This window comes from Acinonyx jubatus, chromosome D3 (genome assembly GCF_027475565.1).
Source record: "Acinonyx jubatus isolate Ajub_Pintada_27869175 chromosome D3, VMU_Ajub_asm_v1.0, whole genome shotgun sequence".
Taxonomy (NCBI): Eukaryota; Metazoa; Chordata; class Mammalia; order Carnivora; family Felidae; genus Acinonyx; species Acinonyx jubatus.
Genome location: NC_069392.1, coordinates 59,711,041 through 59,726,099, shown reverse-complemented (window position 1 = coordinate 59,726,099; position 15,059 = coordinate 59,711,041). Strand labels below are relative to the sequence as shown.

At 35.0% G+C, this 15,059-nt stretch overlaps 1 pseudogene; it reads left to right on the top strand.

Annotated features, from left to right (window-relative positions):
• Nucleotides 1-9,552: 9,552 nt before the first annotated feature.
• On the top strand, nt 9,553-10,024 carry LOC106967505 (40S ribosomal protein S23-like; annotated as a pseudogene).
• The last annotated feature ends 5,035 nt before the right edge of the window (nt 10,025-15,059 follow it).

The window sequence follows — 15,059 nt, the reverse complement described above, 5'->3', positions numbered from 1 at the left end:
TAGCTGTAAAAGGATAATAAGAGTGATCCTTGCATGATGTAAATGTTCTGTGTTTTGACTATAGTGTTAGCACATGAACCTGCACATGTGTTAAAGTTGCACAGAGCTAAACACACACACACAGGATTGCATGTAAAACTGGTAAAATCTACAATTTGAAGGAATTGTGCCCATGTCCATTTTCTGGCTGGGATATTGTAGTATGACTATGCATGATGGCACCAAGGGAGGTACTGGATAAAAGGTATACAGGATTTCTCTTCATTACTTCTTATACCTAACTGTGGTTACCATTATCTCAAAATATAAAAGTTGAAATAAAATATAAAAATGGCTTCAAAACATATCAACGGGTCTTGAAGAAATTCCAAGTAAGCCATGTAAAATTTTGGACCTAATTTAGGGAGCAAAATGGTTCAGGTGTTGCTGCACAGTGGTTTGCATGTTGCAGGAGGGCAATGCAAGGACCAAACCCATCTCAAGTTCATGTAGAGGTTTTGGAGCAACAGACTCCTGCCTTGGAGTCTCCATACTTTCAACTCAAAGACAAGTTATTATGCTTGTCTTGTGGGTTGTTCTCTCTTAAAGACTCTGTCTGAGTCCACGCATATCAGATTATCTGGATCGACCCCGATCATCTTGCTGCAGACTGGGTTGACAAACTTCATTTTTATGTGAATCCACTGTATTTTCTAACTATCAGGCATATTAAGTTTTCCGTCCTTTTCTATCCCCAAGCAGGGGTGGGTGGACAAGTTTCCTGCTGTGAAATAGAGCATGTTTTTCCCAATTGTTAAGCAGCTCTTTTTCATGTTCCTATATAGACCAGCAATGACTCATTGCCTTCCCTCTCTTATTGCAAAAATGGGGCCTGGGAGATTTGTACATACATCCCAAATGTTACATATTAGAATTGATTACACCAACACAACTATTAAGCCTTAAAAGGCATAATGTTTTAAGCCTGCTCAACTAAAATACTATAGTCCATGCACAGTCAAACCTCTCTGAGGGGATTAGGCAGAAACCATTTTAATTTATCCATCCTGGAGTGTGGTACTAACAGCGCTGCAAAGAAACTGCTGAGTGAGCACTTGTTTACCCATCAGCAGAAGAGTCGCCTTGCTTTGGAAAAATAGCCCTGTGTTTTGCTCATCCTGTACACTTAAAAAATGGGAGGCCCTCCTCTAATCATGCTCCCAATTGACTCTTGCTGACATGTACTTAAGGTTTTAGAGAACTTGTGTTTTTGATTCATGTGTCTTCTTCCTTTGTCTGTTTCAGAGCTTCCTTTAGACAAGAGGCCTTCTACTATAGATCTGTGTAACCTCAGCAGGGTTCTATGGCAGGCCCTAAATCAGCTTATCAATACTAAGTTACTTCTATGAATATGAATACCTAGTATCATTTTTGATTGGACACAGAAACCTTTTTGAAAGTGTATTGCAAAAAGTGACCTATAATTGAATAGGAACTCCCTCTGATGTGCACATTTAATAAGGCCATTTTTTAAGTGCCATTAGCTAAAACAATGCTGAGTGTGAATATACCTTCTAAATTAATATTATTCTTCTGGATCCCTGCAGTGATTGAGGCAAAATTTTGAGAATAGGCCATCAGGTCCCCAAGAACCTTTAAGGAGGATGTCACATATCATACATAATAGTCTGCCAATCTTTCTTAAAAACTCAAAAAGTAAGGTAAAAGATGTATGAAATCTGCACTGTTAAAATATTTGTAGAGCTATTTGAATGGGATAGTAAGTTATTTGTAATATGGAGTCTTCTAAGGAATATGGTAGAAATTTGAGTCTTCACTCTTGTAGCAGGACTTTTGCTAAATTAGGTAACATTTGACTTGAATACTTACTATTCTCTGTGCCTTTTTGCTCCTTTCAAGTGCTTAACTATACCCTACTATACCCTCTGTGGCAGGAAATATCCTGTCCCTCAGTCACCCTGCCTCATTTCTATGTGGGAGAGTGCAGATTTTGTTTTCTTGTGTGTCTAGATACAGTCACCCTTTCTAACTCTACGGTATTCATCATGGCTGGCTTACATTATGACTCAGTGCTCTTCAACACTGATCTATTCCCTGAAACATCTCCAATAATGTTCCTTCTAGGTTAAACATTATAAGGTTTCCATTATAAGGTTAAACATTGTCTCTGCTACTATCAGACTTGGACGTTTTATCGTGGCACAGTCACATCCATTCGCTTATGTATTTTCCATATCTGCTTTTACACTATAAGGACAGAGCTAAATAGTTGTGACAGAGACCATGTTACTAGCTCATCCTTTGCAGAAAATGCAGAAAAGTTGCCAAGCCCTGCTATAGAGAGAGCCGTGACTCAAGTTCTCAAGCCATCATTGTTAGGTTGAATTAACTGAGCAGAACCATTGCTAGTACAGCTAAGCTCTGCTGAGATGAAAGAGAAATATTTAGTTTAATTTAGTTTTAAGTTTTAAGAGTGGTTTAAAATGAGAAAACTTTTGACATTTAACTTATTCAGAAGTCTAGAATTAGAGGTTATCAGGACTGATGAAATGCTGAAAGGAATTCTGCATTATTGTTACAGCTCAAAAATACCATTATAGATCTTTTGTCTTGCCTTCCATAGGTCTGCTCTGTCATGGTAAGCTTGCAGCCTCGCTCTTATGCCCACCATTCATGAATCTAGGATAGTAGGAAAATCTGAGACAACACATTGTCACAGAGCCAGATTTGGGGACATAATATAAATATGTTTCTCTTCATTCTTTTTTTTGGGGGGGATAGACTTTTCTCAGAAGCCTATCAGTAATCTTTCCCTGAAGTCCCACTGGTTAGGCTTCAAATTCCTTCATTTTCTTCTTCCTTAAAAATTAAAAAGAAAACATGGGAGCTATGTGAAGAAATTTCAAATTGTAAGCAATTTTCTTTATTTTTGGGAAAAAAAAAGAAATGAGAGTAAACTAAAAGATAGCAACGCCTCCAGTATTGTGTGTGATTCATCATATATGAACTTCCACATTTTCATCTGACAAAAGTCATGACATCACACACGAGAAGTATGTTCTGACCATAGCTTCTAGAAGTGCAGGTGGGACTGTCCGTAGGTATTCATAGAACTTCTCAACAGGAATCCTAAGGGGGAGTGTTATGGCTAGTTCTCTACATCCATGGCTGAAACTATGGTGAATTTTAGAAAAGTGTTTCAGAAATGTGTATATTTTTTGCATTCTAAAATATCCCTCAAACCAGATACCAACCCTACATTCTCTCACTGAAGGATATCTTGAAGGATATTGATTATTCTACCAGTACAATTTTATACCATGACTGTAGATTCTCAGAAGTATTCATATTTAGTGGGATTTTCCACTTTTTTATTATTCTGAATAGATGTCCAAATCCAGCAAGTGTCTTTTAACAATTATATCTGTCCAGATAAGCATGTGTAAATGCCATATTCATTTCAGGCTTGTTCTTCACTGGACCTCTACTTGCCAGGGACAACAGGAAAATGTGTTCAATGGTTGTCAAATGACAATAAATAAAGTTGGTCTTTCTTCAAATGGTCATTTATAAATCCTCTAGTACACCTGTATTTTTGAGCTGTGATAATTATTTTTACACTTTAATTTTACAAGACTATTCAGAGGCCTAGGAAAAAATATTACCTATCTTAAAGACATGGAGAAAAGACTTCTAGAATTAATTTATGCATATTTTAATTTAGCTTATGATATTTTTATATTGGGCCTATGGATCAAGATAGAGCAAAGGAGTATGAACAATTTTATTTTGAAAGTCATTAAAAATCTCAGTTGATAAAAAGCTTTTGGTGAATTTTGCTTTAAATATAACTAAACTAAGCAGTATGGATAATTATATGTAACTCATAGAGTGAATTTTCTAAGAGAAAAAATAAATATTTGTGATTATATACCATACATACACATGCATACACACACAGAAACTTGTATATATTGTAATACTTTTTAAATGTATAATTTTGATTACTTTTTAAAGAAAGCAATTTTATTTCAATAAGACCTACAATTGAGGGGGAATTAGGATGTGTAATTTTCTTAAGATTCTTTTTCAAGTTTTGATATTAGTTAGGATTATACTGATCAAACAAAATGAAAGATAATTTCTTTCTTCAAATCGTGAGAAAGTTTGTGAATAATAGTATTATTTCTTCCTTAAATGCTTCGTTGAATTCCCCAGTAAGATAATCTGGGTTGGTGTTTTCTTTGAGGGACATTTTAAATTACAGATCTGGTTTCTCTAATAGGTATAAGACTTCAAATTTTCTATTTGTTTTTATATTGAATTTGGAAATTTTTGTATCCCAAGGAATTGTCTGTTTCATAGAAGTTGTTAAATGTATCCAGACAAAGTGAAATAAGTCAGGCAGAGACAGACAGATACCATATGGTTTCACTCATATGTGGATCCTGAGAAACTTAACAGAAGACCAGTGGGGAGGGAAAGGGGAGAAAAAAAAGGTAGAGAGGGAGGGAGCCAAACCATAAGAGACTCTTAAAAACTGAGAATAAACTGAGGGAGATGGGGGGGGTGAGAGGGAGGGGAGGGTGGGTGATGAGTATTCAGGAGGGCACCTGTTGGAATGAGCACTGGGTGTTGTATGGAAACCAATTTGACAATAAATTTCATATTTAAAACGACAACAAAAACAAAAAGAATAATCATTTAAAAAATCAAATTACACCTTATTTGCTGGATGTATATTTTAATATAGAGCAACAAGTAAAATTTCTATTTTGTGCTGGAAAAAAGAAAAGAAAAGAAAAGAAAAGAAAAGAAAAGAAAAGAAAAGAAAAGAAAAGAAAAGAAAAGAAAAGAAAAGAAAAGAAAAGAAAAAAGAAAAAAGAAAAGAAAAGAAAAGAAATTCTCATTTCTCCTCCCCGGCAACTTTAGTCAAAGAAACTCTAAACAGCAAATAAAATCTATAACCACTCTGCAAAGCTGTCAGTGACCTTGAACAGGACACACAGATAAGAGATAAGAATCTGAAAATCAGTGGGACTAAACTGAGAATTGACAAAGAGCTGGCAGGAAGGCTTTGGCCTTGGACCAAGAAGAACAGACCAGAGCTCTGAATTAAGGTCTGTGGAAGAAATAGAATTTACTACCTAGGTGAGCTTGTAGCAGAAAAAGAAGCGGGGGGTGGGGGGGGGGGGTTAGGAATTTGCTTGGGTGGGAGAGGAAATAATAGGCTAACATTGTTAGCTTTTTGCTTCTGTGCCTATACTTCACTAACTTAAATGCAGCATTGTTCACATCAGTCAGAGAAGTGAACCTCAAAACACTCAGTGTTAAATATTTTGAACCCTGTGGCATGAAAGGGTTATCTATTTTATTGTTGTAGTCATATGACGAGGAAAATAAGTTTTCACTGGAAAACAAATTCAGTTGTGAGTACCCACTAACTCAAAAAAAAAAAAAAGCCACTTTGGTTTGAAATGAAATAATTCAATCACAAGCAGTTCCTGTTCCTTGACAGGTCAATTTGATTTGCCCCTCAGCCTGACAGTAGGGCTGTGACTGAAGAGGACACATTTCCAGCAGAGTACCTGAAGCGCTAAAATATCCTACACTTCATAACAGTGAAAGGAAATTTGACCAACCGGGAAAGATGCCCTATTGGCAACTTTACAAAGTTCTTGGGAGAAAAAGCAAACCTATATGTTTGTTCTTTGAATACTTTATGCAAATGTGTTGATGTATATGCACATGTTGGTGGGAAAATAAATGCAAAAAGATGGAAGTTCCAACGAATGAATATGTTGAATTGCTAAAAGCAACATATTGCAACTTATGTTCTGAGAGCTCTTTGCTCACCATGAAATCCCCAAGCTGAATGTATTCAGAAGAAATGCAATAAGGTATGGAATAGTTCCAGGTTCAGATGTGAACACAGATACAAACACAGTGAACGCCGGAATGTGTATTTGATGCTGTTGTGCAATGTTGAGAAAATAAATTGGATGTTGTTCATGTTGCTAATGCAAAAACAGAATGAATGCTAAAATGAAGTTATCTGCTGATTTTGGAATCTCATTTATCCCCTGCTGATTCATATCATCTGTTTTGGTTATACACATGATGCAAACATTCGTTTTGCGAAATCCCACTCCTAAGTCTTCAACAACTTTACTCCAGCTTTCGAAAATTAGCACCAGTTCAAATACCAGGAGAATAAAGTAATTGATTTCAAGCTGGTTAAAAATGAATTTTCTGGGCTTGATGCTCTGTGGAAATAAAAATTGGGGGTAAATTATTCTTTAAAAAAAGAGAAAGATGCTTTCTATACATAGTAGGTGTACCAAAATATTTTTGAGAGGAAAAAAAAATTTTGTCCCTCTCCTAAAGAAGCTTAAAATAAAGTTGGAAGAGACAAGGACTGTATGTTTTGTATACCATTAAACTAAACTACAAAACCACAGCAAATAATAATCACAACATAAAGCAGTACATATTTAGGTGTCAGGTTAGTAATGATCAATTGCTCTAGGACTTTAAAGAAGGGGGAGTGTCATGGATTGGGTTTTATGGTGAATGTTCTTGAAGGATTTTTCTGGTCAAGCATTGAATGAAAACATAAGAAAAAAACAGGACTAAGCTATGTATATGAGGAAAGTCATTTCTGTTGGTGGTTTTGTGTTTACTATTTAAATATAGAATTCTAGGCTTTGGAGAAATTCACGAATACAGATTAAAGTTGGCTGCTTGAAGATACTTACACTCTCCTTTTGCCTACTATATCCAATTAGTTGAAATGTAGCCCACTTCTTTTATTCTTGAATTTTACAATAAATTGATCATTTGATAGAATTAAATGAATCTTTTCTTATAAAAAATATACTCACTTTACAATTAGGTTGAGAGAATTCATGCTGTTGTGATGGTTGGCTTAGATAGCCTTTAATTTCATGGCATTTTTGAGTCTGCAAATTTAGTTATTTAACACATTTGTATTTTTTTTAATTGACTCGAATATTTCACTGAGTTTTACGAGTAAAAAACCTCTCTCTTGTGAGCCAGAGAATGGTAAATGGAGCTTAGTGTGGCAAAAAAGGTGTCAGAATTGACTGACAATTTGAAGAAGCCAGGTACAATTTTTTCAGGAAATCACATTTGATTAGTTTGTGCCTATTGTTTATACCTCAAGACGTAATATCTGTAAAGACCATCTCTGTGACAATTGAGTGTTGGTTAAGCAATCATCCATGTAATGTTTAACATCCAGGTAATTTTCAATCTCTGAATATGTTCTCACAAACAGAACACCAAGACTTGTCACTATGGCAGACTGAACTGATATAAGAAACCTCCCTTTTCCTACTCCAAACACAAGTTCTGAATATGGCAAAGGGATCCCAAGTGGATAGAGGGGTCTGAATGAGATTAGAATGGGAAAATTAAACCTGACATACATTTAAGAAGTGAGATCTTTATACTCCTAAGGGTCCTGAGAAAAAGCCTAAGGTCATATAATGAATGGATAAGAACTGAGTTCCCTGAATCATGGTGCAAACACAAAGGTCTGTATGCCTCCTTTTTTGTTTTTTGTTTTTGTCTTGTTTTTTGTTTTCATTCACCCATTGGACAAATAATGGTTGAGGGTCTACTGTGTGTTAGAAACTGGTAGGATAAGAGTGAAAAAAAGGGAAGAAAGCAAAACATTGCGTACCTTGCATTGTGTATGGAGGGGAGGGGAAAAATAATGTAAGGGAGTATACATTAGATTGTAGTAGATGATGTGGAAAAATTAACAGGTAAGAGATATAAGGAATATGGTATTTCTGCAAGTCTAAATGGAGTCATTTGAGAAGTGTTTACTAAAAAAATGTCTTTGAGTAAAGACTGGAAGGAGACAAGTCAAGACCTGAAAGACATATCCATGCATATGCCCATGCAGGTGAAACCACAATTACAAAAGCCCTCAGTCAGGAAAATACAAGAACAGTAAGGTGACCATTATGGTTGTAATATTGCAAGAAAATACAAGGAAATTGTAAAGTTGAGTGTTAATGAGTGGCCAGATTCAATGGATACTTTTAAGGGAGGTAGGGGTGAAAAGTGAGAAGTTTAATTCTGTGGTAATCATCCAAACAAGAGATGATGGTGTATTAGATCAGACTGGTAACAAAGAGGTGATAAGAATAGCCTGGCTATTACTTTAAGGTGAAGTCACTAGTATTTGCTGACAAATTGTGTGTGTGTGACAAGGTTAGAAAAAAGTCAAAGATGACACCAAAATTTTTGCTTTGATAGTGGAAGGTTGAAGTCATTAGCTGACATGAGGAAGATTGTGGAGAATGCCATTTTTGTCAGAAAAATCAGAACTCAGTCAAAGGATATGCTAAGGTTAAGATGGCTATTAGAAAACTAAGTAGCTGTCAGGTAGACAGTTAGATACATGAGTCTGAATTTGATGGGAGATGTCTGGGTTAAAGATGTAAATTGGGAAATCATCAGTGTATAGATAATATTTAAAGCCACCAGACAGGATGAAATCACTAAGGAAATAAGTATAGATGGATTCATGGTTATTAAATCACGTTCTTGAAAGACTGTGTCTCCTGGCCCAGGATTGGCTGAAAAATAGATGCCCGGGGCTGTGAGTAGGTAAAGATTCGTGCATTTACAATTAGAAAACCAAACCCGCTTCAGGTGAGAGGGTAGGATCTGAATCCATACTACTGACCTTAGCACAAAGCTTGCGTTGATAAGTTAGGAAGAAACCTGGCCCACTTTAGTGTAACTCATAAGTGTCTAGGGAGAGAAAGTAAGCTATGCAGCATAAAAGGCTTCTGGATGTCAGACTTATGAGTCTCCATGCAACAATGTTCCTATCAAAGATGACCTAGCTGTCATAAACCACAATACGATATCAACAAGTACTTTAAAAAAAAAGACAAAATGTACTCACAAAGAGCAACATGAAATAGAGCATTTTATGAAAATAAATGCCATATTCTTCAAAAAATTGAAGAAGATGATTTTTAAAATAAACCGGTAGTGGATTACACATACATAAAGCAAGGCATAGTATATTAAAAGATAGATTTGAGGGTATCCATAATGCATCTCAGAACGATAAATAGAATGAATACGTGAGGAAGAAATTAAGAGATGTAGAGAATGGAATAAAAAGGGCCAACTTAAATTTAATGACTACTAAAGGACAGAATGAGGAAAATGAAGTGATAAAAGGATAATGGCAGGCAGTTTTCCAGAATTTAAGAAAGTTATAAGTCTTCAACTTGAAGGAGAATCCTAGTGTCTTAAGGAGTATAAATAAAAATAAATCCACTCTTGGGGCACCTGGGTGGCTCAGTCAGTGAAGCATCCAGTTTCGTCTCAAGTCAGCTCAGAGCCTGGAGCCTGCTGCAGTTTCTGTGTCTCCCTCTCTCTCTGCCCATCCCCCATTCACACTTTGTCTCTCTCTCTCTGTCTCAAAAATGAATATACATACATACATACACACATACATAAATTCGCTCTGTTGCTGATGCCTGTGATGCTGACAGGATGGGCAAATGTCACGGTCTTCATATTGCCTAGAAACTCGGTAGCCACTGACAAGATCAGAGGTGGCATGGCTAACAGAACAAGAAGGCCCACTTAAGGCGCAGCTCTGAAGCCAAACTCTTTTGGAGGTGCTTCTTGGGCAAAGAGAATTACTGTGGTGGAAAAAAGTAGGAGTAGAAGCCAACCAGCCAAATTCTGCCATCAGAAAGTGTGGCAGGTCCAGCTGATCAAGAATGGCAAGCAAAAAAAAGTCACGACCATTTTACCCAATGATGACTGTTTGAATTTTATTGAGGAAAATGATGAAGTTCTGATTGTTGGATTTGGTCTCAAAGGTCATGCTGTTGGTGATGTTCCCAGGGTTTGCTTTAAGATTGTCAAAGTAGCCAGTGTCTTGCTTTTGGCCTCATACAAAGGCAAGAAGGACACCAAGATCCTAAGTTTTGATGGTGAAAATATGACAATATTTTGACAATATTGACAATAATACAAAATTATGACAATAATAAATTTTCCTATGCCATAAAAATAAAAAATTATACACCTAAACTCATAATGGTGAAATTAGAAAAACATCGAAGATAAAGTGAATGTCTTAAATGTAACCAAAGAAGATTTAATGAGAAAAATAACTGCTCAGGGCTAATAGTTGGACTGACCTTAGACCTCAAAAGCAATGGTATATGTAAGAAGAAAATAAAATTATATAGTCAAGAAACTGAGAGAAACCATTGCCAATCCAGAATGATATAGGTGGTTACACTATCATTCAGGAGTGAAAGGGAAATAAAAACATTCTCAGGAGAAGGCAGAATCAGTTTTATCATACATAGACCTTCCCTGAAAATCTAATAAAGATTCTACTTTACATTTTTGCATTTGTGTTTTTCTTTTCAGTAAGAAGACTTTAAATCTAAATAGGTATTGCCCTATAGAGAAGAGAAAGTGGAAGAGAGAAGGAAACAAAACTACTCTGATATTTATATATTTTGGATGCATTTGGTTTCAAGAAACAAATCTGAAATGGTTTAAATTGTTACAAACATGACTAATAGAAATCAAGAGGTAAAGTAGGCTCTTGGTTAGTAAGTCAGTGGCTAAGTGATATTAGCAAGGGCCCAATATATTGTTGTGACTTCAGGTGTGACCTGAATTTGCAAGTTAACTTTGGAGCTATAAATTAACTGTAGCAGTTCCATAAATGATATACAGGAATAACCAGTCTCACAGGAATAAATGGATCTATTCTGTGCTTGCTTATTAGGGAAAAAAAAACCACAAAAAATGTTGTGAGGATAAATTTTCGAGAAGCCCCAGGTAGACTTCCCTTATGATCCATTGACCAAGATTAGAGCACATTCCCATTACCAAACCTGGAGGGGAGAAAGGAGCTATTTATAATTTGCATAGACTTATTCACTGGGGGAAGATTTGATGTTGAGGAATTAGTCACAAGGAAGAGAGAGGGATCAGGTAGGAAGTGTAGAAATCTAAGACCTTATCTCCCTCCAGAGGAGGATGAACAAAGTGATATATTTATTTGTATTTAGTTTAGATATAACCAGATAAATAGTTAACCTCCAAAAGCTGGTGAGTAACTTTAAGAACAGGAATAACATACAAAAACTTACCAAAAGCAGAGAGTATTACAATAAAAATAAAATAATCTATTGGGGAAGAGTTTATAATCACAAACCTTTATGTAAAGAATATAGTTTCAAAGTCCAGAAAGCAACTGATAGGGTTAGTATAGATGTATCACCTGAAAATCCATGCCCATTTATATTTTTCTCAAGCAAATGCAATAATTATGCTACTAAATGCCTTTAACCCTCTCTGTTGTGTCCCTTCTGGTCTGAAGCTTGGTACAAGAGCCAGGGGAACCAAATATCTGTAAATGTCTGGCTTAACAGAAGTGGCTAGTTTTCCTAGTGCAAACACTTCCTAAATAGAAATGTCCACAGCATACAAAGTCAGAGGTCTATCAAGAATTTTTTTCCTTCACTTTGTCAGGGCAAATTCTAGGTACAACAGCCATAAAAGTTCCATGCCCAGTAGAGATAAATAATCAAGAGCCATTTTGTGGTTATATATTTTGTATCACAACATCTCTCTCTTTGGAGAAAGGAACTAACATGAATGGTTTTCAGGGTACTGACCAAAGTTTCTAGTGCATCTATATTACTACATGCTAAATTGTTTACTGGGCTTCAGTGTTGTCAATCACTAGGGCAAGTTGTTTGGGAACTAAAATGGCTTATTAGATAAGACCCTTAAATTAAGTGAGAGGGCTGGGGTTTCCAGGAAAATCGAATCAGGATAAAGACTTTTAGGATTTGTATTTAGATATAAGAGAACTGACAGGTAGATTAGCATGTGAGATCAGGAGTAAAATATGGAGGGAAAGCCTAGTATGTGAAAAGAACATGAATATTGCTGTCAAACCCACCTAAATGGAATTCTTACTCTGCCATTTACCAGCTATTTGACTTTCAGCAAGTTGTAATTTAACTGTTTTGAAAACATTTCTTCATCTGTAAAATCAGGGTTTTTGAGAAGAGTAGAAAATTATTTTTAAGCATCTTTTAGATATTAGATATTTAGATATCTTGTTGAGTACAGTTATTAATAAACAGATGTCACTTAATATATTCCTTTCATATTTTTAATGTAATCTACTTTTTCAGAATTATAAGCCCATAAAACAATAAAAAAACTTTAAACTGGAATAATTGTGTCTAATTCTGCTTTCCTACCTTCCCAATGTTTAGTTAGGTTCTCTGACTTTGTTTTGTCATATATAAAGTATATACTTGGAATAGATAATTCAGACTACCTCTTTCAATTCTAAATTTATGAGGACTAGTTTTAGGCATAGGTGAAATAGAAGCTCACTTGAATGAGACCAGTGATGATCAAAGTGCCAGAAATTCTTCCATAAAGAAGTCATCTTTGCATGAACAGCCCTATTTTGACTTCTTTTAATACACAGACATAAGTAGAAAATTGTGCACTTTAGTCTTTCATCCTAAATTGTGAGTCTGTCATCTTCTCTCCTAGTAGCCTCAAGTGCATAAGAAATATTACAGGACTAGAAGGAATTAAGGGGACACAGAAGAAGCAGATGATGTCAAGGGCCGTCTGCTGCATTAATATTTTGCTGAGGGCCAGCTTGAATGATAAGATATAACCCAATCAGGTCTCAAGGGAAGCAGCTTTGCAAATGGAGGGTGAAAAACAACTTGGTGTTACAGCAGCAGAAACCCACATACTAATTTCTGGATCTCGGATTTCTGTATGCACAACAGTTAAATGCATTTCCAGCCTTGTTACCAAGACTTTTGCAGAAACAAATAATTGATGTGTCTGACATGTTACAGCATGGGAGCAGGAAGTCTAATTAAATAAATGTGTTCAATAGCAGGTATATCTATTAGTCAGTGATACAAGTGTCAGCAGGTTGATGAATGTATAAATTTTTCATAAAGCATTTGAATGTCTCCCTGACAGTCATTTGTCCCTAGATGTACATAGTTACCCATGCTTGGATATGAGATTAAGGCATATCAGAAAAAGTCTTTTGTTTTTATTGTGAAATGTAACACATACTGAAAGGGTATAAAACATAAAGTTATAGCTTAATAGATTATTATGAAGCAAACATAAGTAGGTCAAGAAATGCAAAGTTTCCCTCACTCCAGAAGCCCCCACGTGACTTTCCGAGAGCAAATATTTCTGAGTTGTTCTCCCTTTCCTTAAAGTAAAGCTAAAGATGATTTTGATCTTCCTGGTATTGTTTCCTTGTTTCCTTTTAGAGTTCTCTATTGTTGGTATCCACCTGTAAACTCTCTAGGTTACTTTTTCCTGGTTTATTAGAGATATCTGCATTGATTTATGTCACTATAGCTTGTTCACTTTTGCTTTATGGTATTCCATTGTTTGACTATACCACAATCTGTGCATTCAGTCTTCTAATGTGGACATGGAGTTGTTTGAGCTATTTCAAACTCTTAGGAATATTTTGTATATGGCTGCTGGTATGCATGTACACATATTTTAGGGGGAATATACATAAGAATGTTATGTTCTATTTACTATTTATCATGTGTTTTGTGTGTAGGTTTAACAGAGTATTGCTAAGAGTTTCCCAGTGTTTGTAAAACTTAAATGCCCAGAAATAGAATATAAGACATACTAAAGGTTAATGATTGCCAACACTTCATATCTCAATCTGTTTCATTTTAGTCTTTCTGTTGGGTACTGATTTCATTTTTGTGATTACTAGTGAGGCTTAGCACCTTTTCATGTGCTTTTTGGTTCTTTGGAGATCTTGTGAAGGATTGTTACCTACACATTTTTAAGACAGGATTGGATATCTTTTCCTTCTTGAATTATAGAAGTTTCTCTGTGTCCCTCTCATTTATCTCTATCATATGTTTTTTTATATATATAATTTCAATATCATGTGACCCGTTTGTTGGTTTTATGTGTAGCAGAATCTTCTCTTCAGCCTGCTTTTTATTTTCTCACTAGTGTTCCTTTGATGAAAAATGTCCTTAATTGTTTTTAGTGTTTTTATAACTTGTTTAGGAATTTTTTTTTCTGTATTACCTTCTGGAAGCATTATTTTATTTTATTTTTTAATTTTGAGTGTTTACATTGAATTCTACAATTCACTTGTAATTAACTTTTGTTTCATTGTAAGGCAGAGATTAAATTTCATTGTGTACCAAATAGAAAATCAATTGTCCGAACATCATTAACAACAATTGCCTATATTTCTTTTTTTTACTCCCTAGAGTTTCACTTTGTCACTAATCAAATGTCCTTGTAAATATGGGTTTCTTTCTGGCCCATTGCTATATTAGAATATCCTTACATTAATCATATTCTTCTAGTTACCTACGTATACAATCTGACTTGATTTCAGGGGAGTAAGTCCTACTTTATATCTCATCTTCAAGAGTTTCTTGGCTATTCTTGGTTCTTGCATTTCCATATGACTATTAATAACAGATTTCATGCTGCATAAAATATAGCTTGGGATTTTGTGTGAGATGCCAGTTAAAGATCAGTTTGAGAGAATTAACATCTTTACAATATTGTATCTGTTAACTCATCTACATGGCATATCTTTCAGTGTATTTGATCTCTTTATTTATATCAATAATTTCTACTTTTCTGCTTGGTTTTAATATATAAATATACATGAATATTAATACGATTATATGTGTATTCCTATATACTATGTTGTAAATCTTATACTTTGAGAAAAGATGTTTGGTTGTTACTGAATAGAAAATCATTGGGTTTTTTATATTAACTATATTAAACAACTTTGTTGAAATTTTTACAATTAATTCTAATAATTTGTAGATTCTTTTGGAGTTTTTGTCCACAACCATATTATTCATAAAAATGATAATTTCAGTTATATTTTTCCAGTATTCTTTTTATTGCTTTATCTTGGATTATTCATCTAGGTAGGAGCCTCAGCATAATTTGGA